Here is a 6,081-nt window from a genome sequence, read left to right as displayed (position 1 = left end):
ACAAAAATTGGAAATGCCAGTGAAATATTTTATTAAATAAATGCCTCATTAATTCCTCATGTTTGTTAATACCTACATTTTAAAATGTTTGTTTAACAGTTAACACAAATTATACTGATTGTAAATGATAATATATATATATATATATATATATATATATATATATATATATATATATATATATATATATATATGTATTTTATAGTTTCAATATTTTTACACCTAGTCAGTGATCGATTCTTTCAGAAATCTTACCTGAATAAATCTTTTTTAAATCTTTTTTTGTCCCTGTGAGATTATTTCCGTAATACACGTATTATTACTCCAAAGTGAACTCATGCAACTATTTGTTGAAGCGTGTATTTATTTTGTTACTTCTTTCACAAGCATATGTATTAATTTGAAAAACTCCAGTAGCAAAAGTGCTTAGCACCGCTTAAAGCTCAACATTTTCTGGACAGTGCCTGGCTGCAGCACCGAAGGACTCCGCTAAAGACACCTGTCTTGCTCTAGCAGTAGCACCTGACACTGTGCTGCTCTCTACTTCTGTCCACCTCATCACAAATGCCTCGTATTCAGTATTGTGGTTTAACCTGAGGTGTTTGTTGTGTTGCCACAACTTCTCATTATTTTTCCACAAACATCACAGATCACATCTTGGCTGTTTGTGGAGCTAAAATAGTTAAAATGCCTCCACGGACTGTGTTTACGCTCTGCCATTGTGTCAACAGACTGAGTGACTGACTGAGCAGTGAGCAGCAGCGGCACTCTGCGCTTACTCATTACGCACTTGCCCAGGTGGAGCAAAAAGTAGTTCCCACCATCAGTGCTGGGGAGGCACTGGGGCCATATATATATATATATACAGGGGTTGGACAATGAAAGTGAAACACCTGGTTTTAGACCACAATAATTTATTAGTATGGTGTAGGACCTCCTTTTGCGGCCAATACAGCATCAATTCGTCTTGGGAATGACATATACAAGTCCTGCACAGTGGTCAGAGGGATTTTAAGTCATTCTTCTTGCAGGATAGTGGCCAGGTCACTACGTGATACTGGTGGAGGAAAACGTTTCCTGACTCGCTCCTCCAAAACATCCCAAAGTGGCTCAATAATGTTTAGATCTGGTGACTGTGCAGGCCATGGGAGATGTTCAACTTCACTTTCATGTTCATCAAACCAATCTTTCACCAGTCTTGCTGTGTGTTTTGGTGCATTGTCATCCTGATACTCGGCACCGCCTTCAGGATACAATGTTTGAACCATTGGATGCACATGGTCCTCAAGAATGGTTCGGTAGTCCTTGGCAGTGATGCGCCCATCTAGCACAAGTATTGGGCCAAGGGAATGCCATGATATGGCAGCCCAAACCATCACTGATCCACCCCCATGCTTCACTCTGGGCATGCAGCAGTCTGGGTGGTACGCTTCTTTGGGGCTTCTCCCCAACTCCCCCGGATGTGGGAAAACAGTAAAGGTGGACTCATCAGAGAACAATACATGTTTCACATTGTCCACAGCCCAAGATTTGCGCTCCTTGCACCATTGAAACCGACGTTTGGCATTGGCATGAGTGACCAAAGGTTTGGCTATAGCAGCCCGGCCGTGTATATTGACCCTGTGGAGCTCCCGACGGACAGTTCTGGTGGAAACAGGAGAGTTCATGTGCACATTTAATTCTGCCGTGATTTGGGCAGCCGTGGTTTTATGTTTTTTGGATACAATCCGGGTTAGCACCCGAACATCCCTTTCAGACAGCTTCCTCTTGCGTCCACAGTTAATCCTGTTGGATGTGGTTCGTCCTTCTTGGTGGTATGCTGACATTACCCTGGATACCGTGGCTCTTGATACATCACAAAGACTTGCTGTCTTGGTCACAGATGCGCCAGCAAGACGTGCACCAACAATTTGTCCTCTTTTGAACTCTGGTATGTCACCCATAATGGTGTGTACATTTCAATATTTTGAGCAAAACTGTGCTCTTACCCTGCTAATTGAACCTTCACACTCTGCTCTTACTGGTGCAATGTGCAATCAATGAAGACTGGCTACCAGGCTGGTCCAATTTAGCCATGAAACCTCCCACACTAAAATGACAGGTGTTTCACTTTCATTGTCCAACCCCTGTATATCGATATATATATATCGATATATATATATATCAATATATATATATATATATACATATATATACACTGCTCAAAAAAATAAAGGGAACACTTGAACAACACAATATACGTAACTCCAAGTAAATCAAACAACAGGGGAAAATCTTTGGCGATTAGCAAGACACACTCAGTAAAGGAGTGGTTCTGAAGGTGGGACCACAGACCACTTCTGGCTGATGTTTTGGTCACTTTTGAATGTTGGTGGTGCTTTCACACTCGTGGTAGCATGAGACGGACTCTACAACCCACACAAGTGGCTCAGGTAGTGCAGCTCATCCAGGATGGCACATCAATGCGAGCTGTGGCAAGAAGGTTTCCTGTGTCTGTCAGTGTAGTGTCCAGAGCCTGGAGGCGCTACCAGGAGACAGGGCAGTACACCAGGAGACGTGAAGGAGGCCCTAGGAGGACAACAACCCAGCACCAGGACCGCTACCTCCGCACTTTGTGCAAGGAGGAGCAGGAGGAGCACTGCCAGAGCCCTGCAAAATGACCTCCAGCAGGCCACAAATGTGCATGTGTCTGCACAAACGGTTACACTGTAAAAACTATTAGGGTAGTTCATCTTAAAAACTTGAGCTCAATTGCTGCCTTAAAAATGTACGTTAACTCAACTTCAAGATAAGAGTTTTTTAAATTTGGAAAGGTAAGTTGTTTAGGATACTGGATTCATGATCATTTCTTGTTTTAACTTGATACTCTGGGTAGAGTTTACTGCTGATTTTGTATTATCCAATATAGAAAACTTAGTTTTTCTTGTTAGAGTAACATACAATTATGTGCCATTTCAACTCACAAAACCCAGTTATACCAGTTTTTTCAATAATGATTAGTTATTGTTTGAACTTGTTACTTTGAGTCAACTCACTGTATCACACCATTGTTAAAACATGTTTTTTTTCATCAAAAGAAAGTACAATTATACATCCATTTAACTAGTCAGTCAGTCAGTCATTTTCTACTGCTTATTCCATAATGGGTCACAGGGGGGCTGGTGCCTATCTCCAGCAGTCTACGGGCGAGAGGCAGGGTACACCCTGGACAGGTCGCCAGTCCATCGCAGGGCAACACACAAACAACCACGCACACACTCATTCATACACCTACGGTCAATTTAGAGAGACCAATTAACCTAACAGGCATGTCTTTGGACTGTGGGAGGAAGCCGGAGTACCCGGTGAGAACCCACGCATGCACGGGGAGAACATGCAAACTCCATGCAGAAAGACCCCAGGCTGGGAATTGAACCCAGGACCTTCTTGCTGCAAGGCAACAGTGCTACCAACTGCGCCACCATGCAGCCTATCCTATAAGGATTTAACTAATTTTAAAAATAAATCTTTCTGTACCGCTTACCTCTGTAAGTTACTTTAACTCATATGTATAAGGCAGCAATTGAACTTGAATTTGAAATTCCAGTTAACTACCATTTTCAATTTTCATTACTGGCCTGAACTTATAATGGCAAGCTTACCAGATTCCTAAGAAAACACTGAATTCAACTATCACAAATAACGAAACTTCAAAAACATTTTTAAATAATTTATTTGAATACCACCTTCACTTACAACTTACTTCTGTTTGTACAGAAAATTATTAAAATATATGAGGCCTATCTGGAAAAGTAAACAAAATTGGACCATGGGGATGAAGAACCCATGCCATGTTGTAGTCAGTACTTGTCAGACTAAAAAAATAAACATATATATCTAAATATATCTTTATATATAGAAATATATATCCATCTATGTATATATCTAAATATGTATATATCTATATATAGATATTATATCTCCCTGAATTTCTTTTTTAATGTACCAAATACATGAAGAGTTTGGTTTTTTGAAAATGTTGAAAATGTGATGAAAAATCATATGACTGAATAGAACTGTCTTCTACCATTCAAAAACAGTTTCAACAGTGCAGAGTCTGCCAACATTTTAAAGTGCATTGAACTTTTAAATAACATACAACATACAAAATAAAGTAAGTCTGTCTGAAGAAAGAAAACTTACTATAACTTCTTAGTCAAACAAAATTAAGACTGTCAGCGCAGACAGATGTTACAGTTTGTACCTCAGAGGTTTGTCCCTTAGTCCATGGACTCTGGCTGAAGCTTGGTCTGGTTTGATCTTCATAACTACTCTCTGAAGAAACTCAAATGTACACTTCATGGCATACGGATACTCAAGATTCATGCAATAGATTACACCCATAAGCAATGAAAATGCAACTACAACATCTTTAATGTTGTGAAGAACAATGGTCTCTTCAACAACAACTGCCACATCAAAGACCTCGCGTGGGATAGCACCTGGTTCACCACTCTCACAACCTATCAGGAGGCCAAGTTGCATCCCCTTCATGGCTTCTTCCAGAATCTCAACGTGAGCCTTGGGAAACCAGAAATAAGGTGTAACCATTTGTGTCAGCAACTACAAGACACAATTACCTCAAGGTCTATATACAAAGCTGTGAAGTTGTAAAGCTGTGTTGATCTAAAGTCCTCGTCATATAAAGTGGTGTGAAAAATCTTTCCTGATTTCTTATTCGGGTGGGGGGGTGGGGGGGCTCTTGGACTAATATTTACGTTTGTTTGATGTAACACTTAAGTGTGACAAACATGCAAGAAAAAAAGTAAGAAATCAGGAAGGGGGCAAGCACTTTTTCACGCCATTTTATGTATATTTGCTTCATCTCAAATCTGTTATCATTGTTTCTGTGATCGCAATATGCTCTGTTTATACAAACTAAGCATGCTGTGAGCCATTTACAACAGGTAAAACACTGACTGCACTGTAAATACACCACTCTAGCCTCTGCAAACGTGTATGAGCAAGCATACACACAGCTCCTCTGCAAAATAATAAAACAATTTGAAAAAATGAAACTGACAGCATATATACACACACAGTTCTGCATTTTACATTTTGTATAGCCTTACATCACATATCCTGATTACATTTGCTGGATCTTCGCCTTATATGTATTGTGGCAGACCAAGTAGAGCAGCAGCCCTTTTCCTGTCATTTGTGTCCTACAACACAAAAAAGCTTGCTGTAAAATCAAAAGCTTAAAAGAACGAATGGTGTCTACATTTCTAGTCATCCGTGTATCCACTTACATCCCTCACAAGGCAGTCCAAAATGCGTTTAAGGGCCTGCTTCTTTCCAGATGTTTGTTGCTGCTGAAAAAGTGCAAAGCTCACAACGCAGTTTAGCAACTAACTTTAATCCTTTTTTATGTTCTTTGATATGTTTAGCAAATTCCACGTGCGACTGGAGCAAAGTTAGACAGTTGGGGTAAATGCAACTCAAGCCCCGCCTTCCATGTTCATGACTTCTTTTGTAATGGCTTACTATTGTTCTTTCACTGTAAGTAGCAAAACTGCAGAACTTACAACTCCACTTCATCCACAGTTGTAGCCAAAGTTCAATGATCAAACTGCATCTAGAACACAGAAAATAATTTATTAGAAAGAGCGTGGTATAAAACCCATCAATATATTGACTTGACATGTTGACCAGATGTACATCTAGTAGTACAACCACATTTCTCAGAAATAATAAGAGAAAGGTGGGGAACATGCTATTTTTTCAGTTCCTAATATAATAGACATCTCTATTTGTGGCTGACATCATAGGCCCTCTTCTGTTATATCAGATCTTAATAACAATTTAGAAGATCACATAAGCTGAAATTTGAAAAAAAAAATAGAGCAGACTATTTTCATTAAAAAACGTTTTTAACCACATATTACAAAAAAGCTGAACAAAAGTAAAATGAATAAAAATGACTAAAACTAAGAATTTCAGTACAAATGAACAAAGATGCACCATAAAATATGTATTTGAAAATTTCCATTGTAGTTTTATGCACATAGCATAACTGCAAATTTAGCCTTTATGAAACAG

The 6,081-nt window shown here is 39.4% G+C and overlaps 1 long non-coding RNA gene across 1 annotated transcript; it reads right to left on the bottom strand.

Moving 5' to 3' along the window:
* Positions 1-3,791: 3,791 nt before the first annotated feature.
* LOC124862641 lies at positions 3,792-5,613 on the bottom strand. Its single transcript, XR_007036968.1, has 3 exons — positions 5,292-5,613; positions 5,112-5,204; positions 3,792-4,560 (listed from the first exon to the last, which is right to left on the bottom strand). It is a non-coding gene; the product is annotated as an uncharacterized LOC124862641 (long non-coding RNA).
* Between the last annotated feature and the right edge of the window lie 468 nt (positions 5,614-6,081).

This window comes from Girardinichthys multiradiatus, chromosome 3 (genome assembly GCF_021462225.1).
Source record: "Girardinichthys multiradiatus isolate DD_20200921_A chromosome 3, DD_fGirMul_XY1, whole genome shotgun sequence".
Lineage (NCBI taxonomy): Eukaryota > Metazoa > Chordata > Actinopteri > Cyprinodontiformes > Goodeidae > Girardinichthys > Girardinichthys multiradiatus.
Note: the sequence above shows the minus strand (reverse complement) of the source record. Positions and strands in the feature narration are given on the sequence as shown.